Genomic DNA, 20,888 nt, shown 5'->3' with positions numbered 1-20,888 from the left:
GGTACACTAGAATTTCACATTTTACCGAACACTAGCTTCCCTCTGCCACTCTTGCCTTTGCTGCTTTCATACTCTCAAAAATATCCACTCACCTCTCTCCAGCCCAGCTCTGATAAGGCAACTGTCTTGCTTACTCATAAAAATTTAGATTTGTCTGCCCTCCTCTTATGTCAAGAAGGAAATAATGCAGGGAGTTTGTTTTTGTTGCTATGTGGCATCAGGTTGCATTTGACATATGCCAACCATAAGAATTAATGACTTCCAAAAAATCATTATTAACTGCTTTGCTCATGTCTTGTCCGAGTAAAAACCATGGTCATTTCATCTCATGATTACTTTTCTTTCTTTCTTTTCAAAAACTGCCTTCAAATGGTGCCTCGCTTAACGAGCACCCCGTTTAACGACAAATCCGGATAGAGATTAAGTTTTTGAGATTGCAAAAGTGATCACATAACGATGTTTTGAATGGTAAAAAATCGCTTTGTGATGATCGGTAAGCTGTTTCGCTTACCGATTTTCGCATAGCAATTTTTTCCAACAGCTGATTGGCGGTTCCAAAATGGCCACTGGAAAAAAATGGCCACCCACTCTTTTTTGGGATGGATTCCTCGCTTACCAGGCAGCGAAAATGGCTGCTGTATGGAGGATTTTCACTTAAAGGTAAGTTTTGCCCCCACTGGAACACATTGAAGGGGTTTCAATGCATTTCAATTAGGTTTTTAAAATTGCATAGCAATGTTTTCGGTTAGCGGTGATTTTTGCCGCACCGATTAACATCGCTATGCGAGGTTACACTGTATTGTCTTTTTCAGTGACTCTTGCCTTCTCATGGTATATTCAAAGTATGAAAGCCTCAGTTTAGTTATCTTAATGTCTAGGGAGAGTTCAGGTTTGATTTGACTTACAACCCATTTGTTGGTCTTTCTGGTAGTTTACTATGCACATAAAGTTCAGCACTACATTTTGAATGAATTAATTTTTTTTTTCTGTCACCTTTCATCACTGCCCAGCTTTCATATCCATGCACATTCATGTCTCAGCTTTGACCATTCTCCTTGGATGACTCTGTTAAGCCAACTGAGGCAGATATTGGTCTGAGCTTCCCTGGCACACTCAAATCTCCTCACCGTATTAAGGTGTCCATCCAAGCAGGGGTAGGGATTTTGGTGCTTGCTTCTTATGGGGTTTGATATTACTGTATCAAACCCCATAAATAGGATTTTACCTATTTTTTTAAGGCCTCATTCCCCCCCCACCCCAAGAAGCGGTTACCTTGACTAGAGTTTCTTGTTGCAATAGATCATAAAGTTATTTTAATACTTCATAAAACAAGTTGAAATGTTCCTGCAGTTCATATTCATGATAAATACTATGGAATGTTATTTTTAGGCTTCAAGATGATATTACCCTAAGCGCCCAAGATGGGTATTGTGCTGAACAACCTGTGTACAACCTTAACATTATTGCTTTTCTAGACTGAAAAAGCACAGGAATCTAGATAAGTTTTGCAAGCCACTCACTGTGATTTCCCTCATTTAACAAGATATTTTGAATACCGTACCATACACTATAACCATTGAACATGGGGCCTCTCATTCACCAAATGATAGCTATAAAATCAGTCAATGGTGTAAAGATCAGTATGAGAAAGGAATACAGTAGGACCCCCATATCCACTGGGGATTGGTTCCAAGCACCCCCAGTGGATACTGAAAACTGCAGGTAATAGTGAATATATTCAAAGCACGGTCTCTGCCTCCCTCTATTGGCCAGTTCTAGTAATACATGTGAAAATAGTTTTTCTACTTTTTTAAAATATTTTTTATATTTTCAGACTCTGGATAAGTGAAACTGTGGATACTAATCTCGCAGATATGGAGATTCCTACTGTATTCTGAAGATGGCTAATCAGAGTGTCTCTAGAACATCTGTGTAAAAGTAGAATAGGTCTACTTTTACACAGGGAGGGAGACACCTCTGGCACCCCAAGCAGGCCGTCTGATATCAGCCGGAAGGCCTACCAAACAAGGAGACCACTGTACCTCAAAAGTGCATTGGGACCGGTCAGGCTGCCCAGGGGGAGACAGCTGGAGGGGGTGAGGATGAATATGTGGGGAAGGTGGGAATAAGACATTGTGAGCAGCTGGGGATAATAAAGCTATAGGAGATGGTGATGGAGGGCAGAACTAAAACAGAGTCAGAAGAAGCACATGCTGGGGATTCGACGGAAGAGGAATCCTGAGGCAACACAATGGAAGAGACCATGCTGGCCTTCTTCTACAAGCATGCTGTTTGGAAATACTGCTGAACTAGGGTCCTATTGGACCTGCATGTTCCTAAAGGGACAAGAGAGGTCCACGGTGTGGGGCAGAACTGTCAACAGCTGCTGCCACACCAAGACTGTCACCAAGATCCATCTCTGCCACCCACACAACCAGCCTAGACCTTGACCCTGATGCAGAAAAATCACTAGAGACTGTAGTGACTGTGTCAATGGGTGCATCGGCAGGAGGACTCACCTTCAATCCAAGGCTAGGGGTAGCTAGACACTACACAACTTCTATGTCGGATGTAGGTGGGTAAGGAGATCTGTGGGGCACTCTTGTCAGCTCTGTGATTTGTGTTCACCTATGCCTCTGTGAAGGCAGCTAGAAGCCCTGGAGAAGCCAAATCATCAAGAGGGCTAGTAGCTGGAACTCACTCACACAAGGAATCCACCCACGGGGAGGCCACTGATGGTGTTCGAAGCTTTTCTGTACCTCAGTCCCAGTTCAATAAAAACAAAGTTGCCTCAGCCATCCACAGAGCTAACTTACAGCCTTTTTATTTTCCTATGGCTTTCAGCTAGAATTTTTGTCTGGAGCCTTGAGACCTAGTTGACTTAAAGCATGTATCTTTTTCTTGATAATTAAAGAGAGACAAAGATAATCCATGTTCACTTTTAATTAAATATTATATATTTTAAAAAGATACCCTAGGTATATTTGTGATATTGTGCCAATGAATCATTTAAATGCTTGGATATATTCAAGGTCGCAGCTAAGCATTTAAATAGAGATTTGGGCTGTATCATTCATAATTGCATGTAATAATGTCAGACTTGTTTTTCTTTTATGTGAAAGGGTCTACAGATATAATCCGGAGTGTGGGCAACAACTCAGAGAGTGTTAGAGAAATACATCTTTAGAGAAATTATTTACCTTACCTGTCCTCTGAGATTCCATAATTACTAAATTTCAAAGGGCACAAGCAGTTTCCAAATTTTCCATACCATGCTTGAGATCATTACAGACATTTAAAGCACTATAAATTTAGTTGTCATTCCATTTAAAAATGTGGTATTTCTAAATTCGTCTTACATAAATTGTTTAAACTGTTTACATTCAGATGGCAGTCCAGTGGTGTCCCTAGACATTTTAAAATCTTTGGTGTCCTTTTCTACCAAGCATTTATCGGCCATTTAATCATGTGAACAAAAACATATTTTGTAAAAAAAAAAACTCTCCCCAATTAGGGACCGGCTTTGTTTTTCAGTCTGGAAAGCTTGTGTCATGTCATCATCAACATCATCATTAATTATTATTAGGCTATTACTTTTTTTTACATTAGAGAGCAGATGTCAAAACTCAGAGCACCATTTTAAGCAGATGACATCACTACCACCTTTATAAGCCTTGATTCTTTTCATCTGGTCTATTAATTCCTGAATTTCAGTTACAGAAATAAACTAAGGCCTCATATATAACCCCAAAACTTAGAAAACAGCATCAATTTACTGACAAAGGAGAAAAACAAATGCTTTCTCTCAAAGGAGAAAAACAAATGCTTTCTCTCGCTCACTCGCTCTCCTTTTTTTTCAAAAGAAAAAGACAGGATTTCTGTTGCTAGAGGTCAGTATTTGGAACAAGAGAGCCAAAAACTCATTACTGTACTTTCCTCCAGTTTAGAAGCTTTTTCATTTATTCTAATAGGGAAAATATATTACTCATACTTGCATTTAAAATAAAATAATTAGCACCTCTAAATTGTGGCCAGCATGTAGTAAAGGACAAACTTGATGTTGTCATAACTCAAGTGGGGATTTTGTTTGAGGCTGATAGATGCAGCACTGTAGATGGGTAAATATAGAGACCGAACAGCCATTAAGTTCTTTTCCTGACTCTAAGAAAGGTAACCAGATTGGTAAAGTAACCACAACAGGATTTTCTTAGAAAAACCACAATCTTGCTACCTTGTTACAGAGACAAATCTGGAGTTCTGAAAGTCTTTCTATATTAGAACACACACACAAGAGAAGTAAAACTTATATGAAAATGATACTGATCAATCACAGGAACAAACCCTTACCATAAAGCAGGGGTGGGCAATTAATTTGCATAGGGGGCCACATGAAAAATCTGAATTGTGTTCGGGGGCCGAACCAACTTTACTTAAAAATAAAATGAAACAGTGATGTTATGATTGTTTTTATTTTAAACTTGTTACAGTGGGGTCTCTACTTAAGAACTTAATCCGTATTGGAAGGTGGTTCTCAAGTTGAAAAGTTCTTATGTTGAATCTGCATTTCCCATAGGAATGCATTGAAAACCATTTAATCCGTATCTGCTCTTTTCCGTCCATAGAAACTACAGTGGAACCTCTACTTAAGAACTTAATCCGTTTTGGAATGGTGTTCTTAAGTTGAAACGTTCTTAAGTTGAAGCAAAATTTCCCATAGGAATGGCCTGAAAACCAATTAATCCGTTCTGGATGTTTTTTGTTATGTAGAGGTGCGCTCGTACATTGAAGCATTAGTTCCCATAGGAACCAATGCAAAGCTGGTTAATATGTACTCTACCACTAGGGGGAGAATTTTTTTTAACCTAAGATGACCTAAGATTAAAAAAAGAGCAGGAAAGGTTTTTTTTCCTGTTCTTATCTTGGATTTCTGTTCTCAAGTAGAAGCAAAATTTAGCAAATGGAGCTGTTCTTAAGTTGGATTGTTCTTAAGTAGGGACGTTCTTAAGTAGAGACCCCACTGTAATTTTCACAAATACTAAAGAGTTTTTTTGCGGTATGTTAAAGATAAGCAACAGATCAACTTTAGACAAAAGGCTATAAATGGTTTTGATGTTCAAAACTGTCTGCGGGCCGGACAGGAGCGGCTCGGGGGCTGTATTTGCCCGGGTCTGCCATAAAGCTTTGCAACAGAGTCCTTAAAAAATGAACTAAAAGAGAAAGGCTTTAAAAGGAAAGGACTGGGCTAAAGAAGATTGTCCAAACACAGAGATGTAATTACACGTTTTGTACATTAGAAGGATGTTCAAACCACCGATCTTTCTTAAGGAACATCAGGCTTTAAGATCTAGTAGCAATTTTTTTTTTAAAAAAAAAAAGGGTTTGTAACATGGTCCAGGGATTTCTTTGTCCTGAAGATCTGCAATGTAACTCTGTTGACATACTGACTAACCACACACACAACATAAACAGAAACAGACTAGTCCTACAGAGATCACAGTCTCCTAAATCTCCATTTTCCTGTAAATTGATGATCAGAATTTATTTTAAAGGCAAAGTATATCCAGAAGTGTTTGAGACTATAGTACATTCCAACTACTTGTTTGTTTAATTCTAAGAAAAAAATAAACAAAAAGAACCCATGTGGCTTATCCAAAGAAACAAAATCCTCACTGAAGTGAACTGTCATATAAAAAGGTTCCTTCTTCTGGCAGTAAATCCAATCCACTAAAGGTATTTTCCAAGCAAAACACTGTTCTGCAGGATGGACCACACTCTCACCTTTTTCTTGTTGGAAGGAGACCACAATAAAACTGCCTGCGGCAAATTCTGCTGCCAGAAGAAGCAGAAGAGACTGCCCTTCACATACAGATTCCAGTAGGTATGGTTATCAATTTTTCTTTCATTGAACATTTAATCAAGTGGAACTCCTATATTTCATTTCCTTTTTTCCCGACACTTCTGACATCTTGCTCCATGTATTTCTGCCCCAAGCCAACAAAATGAATAGGCAATGGGCAGATCCGGTGTATGTGTGGCCAAGCAAGGCTTTTTCTCCATGGAGGAAGGGAATGACTATAGAATATCTTAGTACATTAATCCTACTTAATCCTACATTTCAAAATGTATGTAACAACAGACACATCATCCAGTCCCCTTTTATTTTTATTTTTTTGAAAACTTGCTTTCTCCCTTTCTCTCTGGTTTTATACCATCTTTTTCTGATGAAGAATTCAGCTAGAACTCAGAAGTGTTTATTCTTTTTAGTGATATATAAAAGCATTTTTCAAGCTAAACCTTTGTTTGTTTAATTCTTTGTTTGTTATTTAGAATTTGTCTAATTCTACTGCCTTATTAGAAATTCTAATCTATTATAATTTATCTATCTATCTATCTATCTATCTATCTATCTATCTATCTATCTATCATCTATCTATCTATCTATCTATCTATCTATCTATCTATCTATCTGTCTATCTATCTATCTATCTATCTATCTATCTATCTATCTATCTATCTATCTATCTATCTATCTATCTTTCTTTAACTAAAATTAGGGAACACACAGCTCAGCATAGGAGCCCCATGGTTTATAGGACTGACTTCCTAGACCAGGCTTGTGCAACCTGCGGCCCAAGGGCCGCATGCAGCCCAGGTCAGCTCATAATGCGGCCCAGTGCAATTTTTTATTTTTAAAGAAATTCCAAAGTTTCAAGTTACACTGCCGGCACTTGCGGCCAGAATGTGGCCAGGGCATGTCACAACAGTAGAGGGGGAGAGAGGGAAGGAAGGAAAGAGTGGAAGGGGAGGGGACAGGTGGGCTGCGTGACTGCATTGTGCCGTCCCTGTCAATAGGTGGACCCCCTCCTGGCCCCATAAAGCCGCCAGAGTCAAAACTGACAGCCTCTGCTGTCTGAGATCGCAGCTGCCGGTAAGCGCACTTGGAGCGGGGCTGCGGAGGATGGCTAGGGCTGCCCCCCATGCGGCCCAAACCAAATGTATGTGCCACCCAAACCAAATTTTCATCTTCTAATGTGGCCCAGGAAAGGTGAAAGGTTGGACACCCCTGTCCTAGACTATCGTGATTCCTTATCAGAAGATAGGAACTGCAGGCAGTTTTGACAGAGACATTCTCAACATGGCAGGCAGTCCTACTGGCCTTAAGATGGGGTCAATCTGGTGTCACCTTTTGGTACTAAGTTCCCAGACCTGATGCTTTTCATCATTTTGCTCCTTCTCCATCCCACCCTTTAGGCTGCCTCCTAAGCCCTTCCTCTATATAGGCAGCCAGCTCCCCTTTAGCTGCTTGAATACTTAACTGAAATTCTGCTGGCCTTCAAGCCAAGATAACTAGCTCTGCTTCGATCCGAACACTGGACTGAGATGGAAAATTTAAAAACACATTAAAAACACATACTAATGTGGTTTTCACTAAATGAGTGTAGAAAAGCTAGAAGCAATCATCTATGCATGTTTAACTTCTAACATGATTTTTAAAACATAGGCTAAGTGACATTGGGGACTTCCTACTGTGATCTCAAGATGGTTAAGAGGATTGCAAAGATACATCATAACTTCTTTTCCTGTAAAAGTAATCATTAAACATGAAAATAACTAAATTACTTGGTTTTAAAAATTCCGGTAAATCCTTGACCTCTATAATAGAACACACAACTATACTGCCATGGGTCTTCATCTGCTTCAGCTATAAAGGGAAAATCAATTTACTGATATGGCAGTATTACATTCATTCCTCTTACATCATCTCAAGTTTTGTGCAGAATTGAAATGAAATTAAAAGTAATTCATTCAGTATCTTGTGAATGAAAAGATAACCACCCTACCAATGACACTTGAACTGTAGATCCAATTGTAAATATATGCCTAAGGTGATTTTTCCTACATTTTTTTTATATTAAAAGGTAAAGGTAAAGGTTCCCCTTGACATTTAGTCCAGTTCTGTCTGACTCTAGGGGCCGGTGCTCATCCCCATTTCCAAGCCATAGAGCCAGCGTTTGTCCAAAGACAGTTTCCGTTGTCACGTGGCCAGCGTGACTAGGGAATGCCTTATTACCTTCCCACCGACATGGTACCTATTTATCTACTTATATTTGCATGCTTTCAAACTGCTAGGTTGGCAGGAGCTGGGACAAGTGACAGGCGCTCATTCCGTCACGTGGATTCGATCTTACAACTGCTGATCTTCTGACCTTGCAGCACAGAGGCTTCTGCAGTTTAACCTGGAGCGCCACCATGTATATTAAGCTATTCAAAAATCTAGAATGCCTATGATTATCTATGGCCCAAATACTACTGCTGTTTATATATGATCTGTGAAATCCTGCCACAACTACCAGAGGCTAATCAATGAGATGCCAGGACCTGATCATCTACCCAATATATAATCAAGATGTCCCCAAGCACTTTGTCCACTAGCCATGGAAAGCCTAAGCAAACACCAATATGATTCCATGTTTTCTGTTCACAAGGACTTTACAATATCCAGAGAGTCATGGGTGTTGTTTTCTCCTTCCTGATCCAGAAAATGAATCTCTGAAAGGACCTTCCAACTCTGAGGGGTTTTTTGGATTATGTTTATCTACATTAAAAGTTTAACTGAGCTCTCTCTTGCCATGACCTCTGTCTTCAAGGCTGGAAGCAGTGAGTGGTATTTCCCCTCAATTTCTATTTTCCCTCAACAAGCACAACATATGCAGAATGTGCTTCCATACTGTGTGTGAAATGGCATGAAGAATTGTAACTGTGGAAGATACTGGCAACAATCACACGTTAATTCTTTTCACCAACATATTTGCTGCCTCTTCTGCATAAGCCAGTAGTTTAAGCACCTATCTGTGATTTTCCTTCACTGTAGTTGCTGAAACAGTACTGAAAGAAATAGGAGCTTTTTAAATCGGAACTAGGGGGGGGAAAAGAGTAGCAAGCCCATGAGGATCAAAATCCCCACAAATAGGAGGGTAGAGTGTCCAGAACAGAAACAAAAACAAGCACAAGTAGCATTGTTAGAGCAGGAACACAATGGAACCAACTACCTTGGGAAGTAGTGGGTGCTCCAACGCTGGAGGCATTCAAGAGAAAACTGGACAACTATCTGTCAGCTCTACTTTTATTTGGGTTCCTGCCCTAGCAGGGGGCTGGACTTGAATTGGAGGGGGCCTATAAAGCTATCCATTTTCTATGATTCTATTATTTTAATAACTTCATTAAAATCGCTGACTCTCACCCTCAGGATTGGGAATAATCCTTATCAGCCACTGATGGTCCATTATCATGCCGACCCTTTTGCATCTTCATTACATTTCATACTCCCCTCTTCCTCATGTTTCTATAGATGTCCATATAAAATGCTATACTTTGTACAGCTCAACAATGACAAGTAAAACATCTTAGTCTTTAAGGTACCACAAGAGTCTTGATTTTTTTTTTTTTTGCCACAACAGGCAAATACAACTACCCCCTTAACAACATTTAAAACAAGTTAAGGAAGGACAACAATGAAGGTAGTAATTGGCTAAAACCTGCATTTATTTAGTTTTACCATGAAAATAATAGCAACAGTGATATTTGACCTCTTCATGGTTTTCTCCATTATTGTAATTTTTGCTCCGAACACATTATTTTAGAGCTGGCTGTGTAAATGGAAAGCTTCTGATTATAATACTTATTATAAACTTCAACATTATATGCTGAAAGTTCCTATCATGCTGGGCTTGATGCTTTGAAGCTCAGTTTCCACAGCTTTTAAAAGTATTAGTGCTTTGCCTGCAAAAATTCATACTGACACGGGTTGTGAAGGACATGTCTTGTAAAATGAGTCAGGAGTTTGAGCAAGCAGCGAGACGAGCCAAGTCTATTGAAATGAGCATTAATAAACTTCAAGATCAAGTCATAGGAATGACACAGGAGTTGAACAGAAAATTAAGGAAGTGGGAGACAGGGTAGAAGCAAATGAGACTAAAATAAGCAGGTTGGATGACAGAATCAGCAAAACAAACAAAAAACCGATTTATCTGGAAGACAATTCCAGAAGGTCCAACATTAAAATAATGAATTTTCAATTCGAAGATGGACAAGACCTCAAAAAAGAGATTATAATGTGGGTTAACTCCATAATGGGCACACAACACTTGGATGAACAGGACATAGAAAGAGCTCATTTTGTTGGTAATTTCAAAAGCCCAAGGACAAGACCAGTGGTGGTGAAGTTTTTTAATTATATAAAGAAAGAACAATTTATGAGATAAATTAAACAAAAACAAGACCAGCTGGTCTACAGAGGCACTAAACTGCAGATTTTTCAGGATATAAGCAGTGGTTCTTTAAATTGGAGAAAATCTATGAAGACTGTTGCAGCAGTATTGATCAAAAATAATCTCAAATACCAATGGGGGGGGTCATCGTGTTTTTTTGAAAATTTGGAAAGATCAGGTTCTGTTTAAAATCTACTCATGTGAAGAAGGTAAAGACCTGTTGAAGGCATGGAAATTCTGGCAGGAGGAAGATGGCGGTCAGGAGTTAACTCCGACTTCAAGCAAAAAACAAAAACAAAAAAAACACCACAGAAGGATGAAACAGAAAGGACCAGATTTTTGAAGGGTTAGAAGATGGACCACTTGTCTCCCCTCTTCTAAATCTTTTAAATTTTTTAACTTTTCTTCTCTCTTTTCTTCATTCATTTATATTGATTTTTCACTTTCTTTCTTTCTAGTTTTTAGTATTAACTATACTAATTATATTAATAATAGATAGCAACAGTAATAATAAACTAAAATTATTAATAATTCTGGATTTTAATTGTTTGTTTACTTATAATTACAGGGGAGAGAGGGGGTGGAGAAAGGGGCTTCAGTGTTATCAAATATTAAGAAGAAACATGAAAACTTCATAAAAAGAAACTTGAAGGGTTTAGCTGATTTGTGTAAGGATTTAAAAAATTGCCAGACTGAAGGATTAGATGATTAAAATGAGATTGAAGGATCAGATTATAGTTAAACTTCAAACTAATAAACTATCTTGGTATAATTATATCCAATTAGATAGTTGGACAAATGAATGGTTGAAGACTAATGTCAAATGTAGGGAACGTACTAGGTATGAACAATTTCTATCATCACATGAAGACATGCAGAAAGATGCTTTGAGGAAGGGAGTAGTAAGTAGAATTTATAACCTAGTTTTGGAACAAGAGGAAAAAGAGACTGAAATAGAGTGCAGGTTTTATTCAAAATAAATAAATAGGGAAAGAATTCTATAAATTCCTGAAGGCAGCATGGAGATAGTCCAATAACCTAACATTATCAAATAGCATCTATTTTAAGGAATATTTCTTGTTATTATTCTTTATCTTTATTTAGGACACATCCAGACATCAACTTCACATAAAATGACAACAGCAACCATAAAAGCAACACATGAAATACCAGTAGAGTTATGTTGAGTCTGCACAGCAAGTTAAAATACATGAGCACCAACACATCATTGGCAATGTTTTAACCAAAATATGAGAGACCTTTATTATGATTAGCACACTCGAGAAAGAGCACAGGTAACCCCACAGTTTTCAAGGTGCCACTTACATTTTCTTTTGAATCTATGCTGTAGAGTAAGCTTGAAAATTCTATTATGGGAAAAATGATGTAGCATGTTGATTGAAATGCAAATGAGAAGAACTAAGGAAACATATGAATTCCCCAGTTGAAGCACAGATGAATTTCCCAGTTCAAGCACAGCAGGAAGAACCCCACTTACATTACAGCGGTGCCTCGACTTACGAAATTAATCCGTATTGGAACAGTGGCCGTAAGTCAAAATTTTCATAAGTCAAAGCACCATTTCACATAGGAATGCATTGAAAACCGAATAATCCGTTCCAGTCGAAGAAAAAAAAATACCCCCCCCCCAAAAAAATAAAAAAATAAAAAACACTGCAAGTCCCTGGGCCTGCAAAAAAAAAAAAAAGAATATCTAAAAAATAAATGTAAACATAACCCCACCAGCCCAATCCCACCCCGCAAAAGCCACCCAAAACAGTAAAAAGCTAAAAGCAGCACCATACCTCCACTACTGCCACCTGGCCCTGGCTCCGCCATCGCCACGACCACCACCGCCGGGAGACCTCCCGGACTTCCAGCGCTGCCTCCAGGAGACCTCCCGGACTTCCAGCGCAGCCTCCGGGAGGCCTCCTGGGCTTCCAGTGCCGCCCATTACCTCACCGTCTGGTGGAAAGACTGTCCAGGGAGGACATCTCACAGGGACACACAGGTGGCCAAGCAGGACAAGAGAGAGGCCCTCTCCTTCCCTCCTCCCCACCGCCACCATCCCAAGAGCCCTTCCCCAGGGTCGCCGGGCACTCTTGCGCACAGGTCTCCAGGAGCCTAGGCGCTCCGAAACCGAGAGAAGCGGAGTGCACCTGGGAGCCCTTCCACGGTACCTGCTTTCCCCAGAGGGCTGGCAAAAGTTGCCAGGCTGCGGTCCACATCTGCATCCGGCAGACCGCCCCCCTGGCCAGCTTTCCCCTCCCGGCAGCAGGGCAAAGTGGAAGCCCAGGAGGCTGAGCTTCTGCCACCACTGTAACCACCATTGGGGGCAGCCCCCCGGGAGCCCAGCCAGCCTTTCTCCACCGCCGCAACCACCATCGGGTGCAGCCCTCCAGGAACCCACCCAGCCTTTCTCTGCCGCTGCAACTGCTGCTGGTAAGCCAACGTAAGCCCGAGAAGCCCGCAGCAGCAGCGGGGAAGGTTGAGAGGCCTCTGGTGGCGGCAGTCACGGCAGCGCTGGAAGCCTGGGAGGCTGAGCCCAGCCGGGATGGTCCAGTGGCTTGCCTCCTGGGGGTGGTGGCAGCAGCGGTGGAAGCCCAAGTTGAGCCTCCCTTTCCTAACCGTTGGGGTGAAAGAGCTACAAAGAAGCAGCCACTTTGCCACCAACAGTTTGAGTTTCCCGCCCTTTTCCCCTGCCTTTTTTCATTCATAAGTGGAAGCTCCGGCCGCAAGACGAAGCAAAATTTTGCAGCCGGAGCTTTTCCTAAGTCGAAATTTTCATAAGTAGGGATGTCCGTAAGTCAAGGCACCAATGTATTTCAGCATCATCACCTTGTATCAGGAACCATTTGGAGAATGGTTTGGAAACATGCTTTTAAAAGTCTAGGCAAGAAAGTATCTCTCTTCTATTTTCTCAAACAGCATCTCTGGTTGTCTGCAATGGTATAATGATGCTAGAACAAGAGGAAACAAAACTCTGGGTCTTTTTAGAACATTCACACAACAAACTGAATAGTGTGATGACAATCTCCTTAAATTTTCTCCTTACATTTTCCTGCTGTTCAAGCTAGATTAGTAAACAGGAAATAAGGGAATGAGGAAAATTAAACAGATACGTCATTATGCATTCCTGCACTGTGCACATTTGACACTAAACCTGTTTGCCTGCTTTTAAGCCATCATCAACCATATTAAGACTTTATTTAGTAGTGAATGAGGGCACCTGTGGAATTTTGTACCAGACTACACGGCAGGAAACTTCATATAACACAGATCTTTAATGCACAGAAACAGTTTAACTTTCTCAATAAAAAAAACACTATAGCAACAGCACAGAGTTATTAAATATAACTCCAATATGACACTTCCTCTATTACCTGAAAGACAGAAATAGAGAGAAACTCTTAAAATACAAGAGATGAGGTAATAAAAAAAAAATAGCAAAGAGTTGCTATTCATCACACCACCCACCTGCTATTTCTGCTCACCAACAGGATGTCAGCAATTCTTTCATGCATGTACTAATCCTTACTGTACTAATGTCACTTGTGAGAACAAGTTATAAAACTGTTTCTTAAAAAGGACTTGTAGCCTAGAACTAGGATTATAAAAATGTAAACCTGAAAATATATTTAGCTCAGCAAGAACTGCTGGATAGCTCAGTGGTTTAGGTATCTGGTTGCAGAGCCAGAGGTTGGGAGTTTGATTCCATACTGTGCCTCCTTCACAGGGGCTGGACCTGATGAGCCACAAGGTACCTTCTAGCAATGTAGTTCTAGGATTATTATTCTCCCCCCCCATGAAGTATAAAAGAGGGGGCAGGGAAATGCTTGGCAGATTAGATACAGAATGAAAGCCTCATATTGCTCTCCTTTTCTATACCATCAAGTCCTTAAATGATAGTTCAGGATGCATAATGGATCCTCGCCATGCCACTATCAAGTTAAGAGTTTAATGTTGACAAATATTTCTCACAGAAAGACAGATGATGCCAATTTGTTTAAAATATGGATGCTGTGTTTATCTAATGGGTACAAGTGGGTAGGCCTATAGACATTACTTATATCCATCTGGGAAACAGTAACTTTCCCCACTGATTCGCCTCCACCTGAAATCCATTTTAGCCTTCCAGTATATCAAATACCAAGAGAAAAAATACCTTTGAATGGCAGCAAGGGTGCCAGAACAGGTATTGATCTTAATGATATGTACAAAAACACCATAGAGATCCATACAGCCATATCCTCAGCAATACTAAACATAGCCATTAAATCTTTGTGACATAGGCAGGAACCCTTTGCTCAAATGACAGTTTTATATAATGATGGTGTGGTGCCCATCACTTTGGGCACTTTGAGAGATAAGCCAGAATTTGCAGTACAAAAGCAACAAAGAACAAAGGTAGACCCCATTCTTTAGATGTCTAAAGTTCCAAGTTAAGTCTCTGGCATCTTTGTGTAACAAGATGTGGTGTCGGAACAGGATAGCTCACCACAGGACGAAATTGTAGAGAGGCTGCCAGTCAAATCAAATGGCACCGAATTAGATTACCCCTAGTCAGAATCTAAGGTTTGAAGCTTAATGTGCTTATATCACCACCTTTGATCACTTTGATCAGAACAGGTTAAGTAACTGTACATTGATTTAACACAGAATGAAAAACGCAAATTACATCCCTTCTAATGCATCTCAAAGTAAAACGACTAAGTATCATCTTTAGTGTATAGATAAGGGGAATTAGGGCAGAGAGAGATTAAGGGCACTGCACAAGGTCACATGTAAACAAACCAAATGGTGACTGTGACAGTGGAGCCCTATAGGGATCAGATCCTCAATGCCTGCTTTAAAAACATATATCACTAAAAAAAGGAAAATGTTTTGAAACCTAGAAACGTAAATACAAACCCATTAGTTCATTCTCTGATATGTTTTATTTTAAGTTGAGGAACAGAAGTTTATAACTATGAAAACACATTCAGGATGCAACAGATACATGTCTGTGTAAATGTATTTGATCAAAAAACAAGTATCTCTTGATATTTTTGAAAACCATATTCATATTAAATATTTTTAGTGTTTCTGTTTCTTCCTCGTCGTCGTCGTCGTCGTCGTCGTCGTCGTCGTCGTCGTCGTCGTCGTCGTCTTCTTCTTCTTCTTCTTCTTCTTCTTCTTCTTCTTCTTCTTCTTCTTCTTCTTCTAAAAAGGAAACTTCACCAAAATCTTTTATTAGAACCCATAGAAATGCGACCATTATATTATTATTTTGATCAGAAATATTAAATTCAGCTAGAAGATTCTTAAATAACAATGTTTTGGGTAAGTCCAGGACCAAGTGATTGAAAGGCATCTGTTTGGTTTTTAGATTCTACTTAGATCAGCAGATGATATACATAATCTTTTATCTGGAAAGTCTCCCCAATCCCCCCAAACACATTAAATATAGGAATAATTATCTTGGTGTACCATCAAAGCTTTTCTTAGCAGTATTTCTTCAGACATGACATTTCTTGTTTTCTTGCATTCAAATCTCACATATACCAGATGGTAACCTATAATCAGCAAAATCCTGCATTATATAAATACCTTAAATTACCTTTGTATACAAAACCAACAGATTTGTCTCACTGTTTTAAGGTATTCCTTGAAGACATATAATTTTTTTGCTTTTGCAGATTTTTGCTTCAGTTACTTGTTTCTTTCATTCACTTTTTAAAAAAATAAACATGATTTTGTATATGAATATGACACCGCGTAAGGACAGATTTCACCAGTGGCAGTAGTAGTAGGCATCCTTCAGTCTTGAGAGACTATGGTAACGTGCTCTGAATAGAGGACTTGGAACAGCGTTTAGTGTGGCTGAGGAGGCCAATTCGAGAGTGACAATCCCTTCCACACTGAAGACAAATACAATCTGTCCCCTGTCCAGCTCCCTGATTGTGCTGCTTCTGGGACTGCCTCTTTGCCTCGGCCTGCTGAACAAGTGTCTCTTCAGATTGGGAGAGGCCATGGTGCACTGCCTGCCTCCAGGCTGAACGCTCAGATGTCAAAGTTTCCCATCTCTTGAGGTCCATTCCTAAAGCCTTCAGATCCCGCTTGCAGATATCCTTGTATCACAGCTGTGGTCTCTCTCTGGGTTGCTTTCCCTGCACTAATTCTCCATACAGGAGATCTTTTGGAATCCGACCGTCAGATTCTCACAACATGCCTGAGCCAACGTAGACGTCACTATTTCAGTAATGTATACATGCTACAAATTCCAGCTCATTCTAGGACTACTCTATTAGGAACTCTGTCCTGCCAGGCTATACCAGAAATGCATTGGGGACAGTGGCATTGCAAGTGTCAATGCCCCAGTGAATTTCCATTATCAAGCAAGGATTTTGGCTCAGGTCTCTCTATCCACTACCGCACACTGGGCACTTGTTTGTGTTAATTTTTCTTTATTGCAATGATTTCCTTAACTCATCTCCCAAAAATCCATGCATTTTTTTCTTGTTACTTTTGTCTGGTTTTGAGAGTTAAATACTGGCTGAAAATATGTTGCTTAGCATAGTAACTTGCAATTAAAGCTGGCCCATTTGAATCGATGAAATTTATGGAGGAGTTGATTTACCAAATCCCAGTTGATTCAATGGGCTTAATCTAGTGCAACTTCCCATGTTAAGCAACATGATTTCAGCCATTAAGTAACAATAGTTTACTTCCTTTTGTCCTAACCTCACACATTTCCAGTTCTAACATAATGCAATTATTTCTCTTGTTATTTGTAGATCACTTTGTGTAACGTGATTGCAAACTAGAGCCTTCCCTCCTAGTTAATTCCTGATCCCCTCCTCTTTTCTTTCCTAATGTTTTAACCCAATTGTCGAAAGGTTTCTTTTATGTAATTTTGTTGTTTTTATTGTGGTATCCCTTGTTGTAAGCCGCCTAGAGTGGTCTATCGACTAGATAGGCGGGATATAAATAAAATAAATAAATAAATAATAAATTGAAAACTTACTTTTAAAATGTAATTAATAAAAGGCCTACCCCAAGCCATTACCCTTAACTCTTTACTTTCCTGTTTCTCAAGACTAACCAATTTAGATACCTTTTGGTTACTTAAAAAAAACCTTTGAATTCTACAAGCCATTGGCCTTTTATACCTCAGCCCTAAATCTGTCCAGTCTAACATCAGCACTTGCATGAAGTGCCGCATAGAAACACTAGCATGTTAGCTTTATTTGAGATTTAATGCATATGCACTACAGGAGAGGATTAAAATATTTACACAAAGGAGGAAATTATGCAGAACTATACAGTCAAATTAATAAATGGTTCCAGCAAAATGTAATATTGCAGACCAGATACTTGTAAGATCATGCAATATAAATGAGCCGTTATCTGTTGCATTCCTCTCCATCTTCAATGAAAAAAGTAGTATGGTCAAATGTGTGCCCCAAAGTGAACTGGAGAGCAAACAAGGAGGAGGAACCACTTGCACAACTATCCTATGCACACAAGTTTCTTAAATAGGTTTAATAATGGAGGGAGTGGGGAGGGAATTATTATTTAATCTGGATACTTTTAGGTTAAGTATAAATTAAATCTCTTATTTAACATTCTTATGAAAGGAAAAGAACTCCTTTAGAATTGTTCTATAAATATACAGTACAGTACTAGTTATGCCTGTCACAAAGAATGTGTACGAGTGTGTTGCTATCACTACCATTTGGAACAGCTTAATAGATTTTATTTTATAAGTACTCTAGAAATCCAGAAAGCACCCAATAGCTTGCTGAACAATCTTTTTTCTGTAATTGATTAAATTTTATTTAGGTTCCTCTTCCACGGGACTAATTTTTACACCACACATGACTTGGGTAACAGCTTGACCATATTCTTGAGACTGTAAAAGAAAAGATAATACAGTACTATACTGCATCTGAGGAGACAACAAATCTACAGCATATGCATGATGCACTCTTGATTTTATCCAGTCATTTCCTAACCCTAATCCAGTCCCACAAATGCCTATCAGTGTTTGCAGGATCAAAACATGCCATTTAGGACTGGCTTTCCACTAGCCCACACATTCTCTAATCTGTCATCTGTAATCTGGAGTCAACAAAATAGGCATTAATGTTCTGAAATTAAAAGCCTACTTCATTCACACTTCTGACTGAATTCAGTGTGCAGAGGAAGAAAGGACTAGCCTATTTCAAGCAAAAGATGTTGGGGTACCAGTAAAAAGAACAGAACAAAACTAATCATATAATTTATTACAGCCTTTTACCACCTCAAGGGAGATAAATAAAGAGTGGGAATTCTATTTAGATTTTTCAGCTTTAGGTATTAAAATATCTTGCCCCATCTGTGGGAGAAAATATATACCCTGCACCCCCCTGTGTGTCATGACTGATTGATGGTAACCTTTCTATTGATATGCATGTGACAGAATGAAAGCATGTAAAATGTTCCATGCAGAGAAGCCCTGAGTTTCCAAGTATAAAACCTGGTTCATGGAGTAATACCATGCAGTCTCAGAGCAGTCAGCCAAATGACCAGCAAAAGCTCAGAAGCAAATTATGAAGATACCTGCCAGTCACTGTTCATTGTCATCATTTGGTTACTGGGAGCTATAGAGTCCCTGAAATGAATGGTTCTGCATATCATCATGGTTAAGGAACTACAACATTGTTTTTCTCTTTACTGTGTCTAGTCCTTACCAAACACCATCTGAATTAGTGGTAATAATCACAATTCATGAGATTTAACATAAAATGTAAAGATTTCTGTCTTGGCCACTGGAACACATGCTTCAGGTTCATCCAGTTTGGATTAATGTAACATGCTCTACGTGGGGCTGCCTTTAGAACAGTGGTTGGGTAACAGGGGTAAATTGCCCCAAATGGCATAAAAGTGAAAATCCTGGGGGTAATGAGGAGAGTGCTACCCCCTCCCTCCCACCCACCCACCCACCCCCACCCTCTGCTGCCAAACCTCAAACTGCAAGCCACCTCTCCCTGTTACTTCCTTGGTTGCAGCAGGGCACTTGTAAATCCCCCATTCTTTCAGAGATAGGAGATAAGCCTGCTTAATTGGTTACAGCTGTGGATTAGCCCAGGGCAATCAATCAATCCGGGGCTTCTGATTGACTGCTTCCTCTGGAAATGACTGCAAGCAAGTAGGAGGAGGGGAAAGGATCAAGTTAACGAGGGAAGGAGGGAAGGAAGGTGCAAGAGACTGAGTGCTTCATAAACCTTATTTAAATGTATGTAGAAAATGTATGAGAAAATGGGAGGGTGGGTGGATGGTTGGATGTGTATATGTGTGTGAGAGAGAGTGAATGAGAGAGACTGATTCAAAACTATGAAAAAGAACAGGCAAGCAAAAGAGAAAGTTTGAATTAAGGTGGGGGGGAGAGAAGAATGGCTTTTTAAGGTGCTGTCTAGGTTTATCATTGCTTTCCTTCCAAGAAGCAGGCATCTTTGAATTTCGTGGCTGCTGTCACCCTCTGCAGTGATCATGGAGCCCAATAAAGTAAACTCTATCACTGCCTCCATATCTTCCCCTTCTATTTGCCAGGAGGTGATGGGACCAGTGGCCATGATCTTAGTTGTTTTGATATTGAGCTTCAGACCATTTTTTACGCTCTCTCTTTCACCCTCATTAAGAGGTTCTTTAAGTCCTCCTCACTTTCTGCCATGCTTTTGCATAGTCAATGAAGCAGAATTAGATGTTTTTCTGGAACTTTCTGGCTTTCTCCATAATCCAGCGCATATTAGCAATGTGGTCTCTAGTTCCTCTGCCCCTTCCAAATCCAGTTTGTACTTCTGGGAGTTCTCAGTCCACATACTGCTGAAGCCAGCCTTGTAGGATTTTGAGCATAACCTTGCTAATGTGTGAAATGAGTGCAATTGTACAGTAGTTGAAGCATTCTATGGCACTGCCCTTCTTTGGGATTGGGATGTAGACTGATCTTTTCCAATCCTCTGGCCACTGCTGAGTTTTCCATTGATGATGGAAAAAACGCACATTGGTCTTTTGATATCGGGCTGTGGCACCAGGGTGGGTGACATGACCTTTAGCCTGGTTTGTTCCTTTTGGCACACCATACATAGAATGATTAAACTGGTAGAGAAAGCCCTCCACCCCCAATTCTGCGTTGGCTGTCTCGAGCAAGCATGTCATTACTAGCACCACTCTGGCAGCCACTGATGATGATTTTAGCTCTGCTAGCAAAAATTTAATGCAACTTGCTAGGCACATTGGACACCTTACTACTCCCTATACCACACCATGGCTGGAGTGCAATGTGTTCCAGCAAAATAGTGCACATCTTTATTAAATTTGGTGCATCCTGCTAGTTCGATACACAGCCTGTGTAGATTCAGTAATATTTTTAATTCAAATAATGTATGATTTCCTTCCTTTCGAATCAAGGGGGTAATGTCGGCATGTATAAATTTTGGGGGTGGGGGTAAAAGGTTAAAAAATTCCCTGACCCCTGCTTTAGAAAGTATTCAGAAACTTCAGTAAGTCAAAACTGCCACAACCGTTGAACTGGGGCTGGATATAGAGATCACATAACTCTCCTGTTACAAGAGCACTACTGGTTGTAATTTTGTTTTT

At 39.8% G+C, this 20,888-nt stretch overlaps 1 protein-coding gene across 3 annotated transcripts in view; it reads right to left on the bottom strand.

Annotated features, from left to right (window-relative positions):
• The window catches only part of PDE4B (phosphodiesterase 4B), a 316,990-nt gene that overhangs the window by 269,656 nt on the left and 26,446 nt on the right, over nucleotides 1–20,888 (bottom strand). The window lies entirely within an intron of this gene.

This window comes from Pogona vitticeps, chromosome 4 (genome assembly GCF_051106095.1).
Source record: "Pogona vitticeps strain Pit_001003342236 chromosome 4, PviZW2.1, whole genome shotgun sequence".
NCBI lineage: Eukaryota > Metazoa > Chordata > Lepidosauria > Squamata > Agamidae > Pogona > Pogona vitticeps.
Note: the sequence above shows the minus strand (reverse complement) of the source record. Positions and strands in the feature narration are given on the sequence as shown.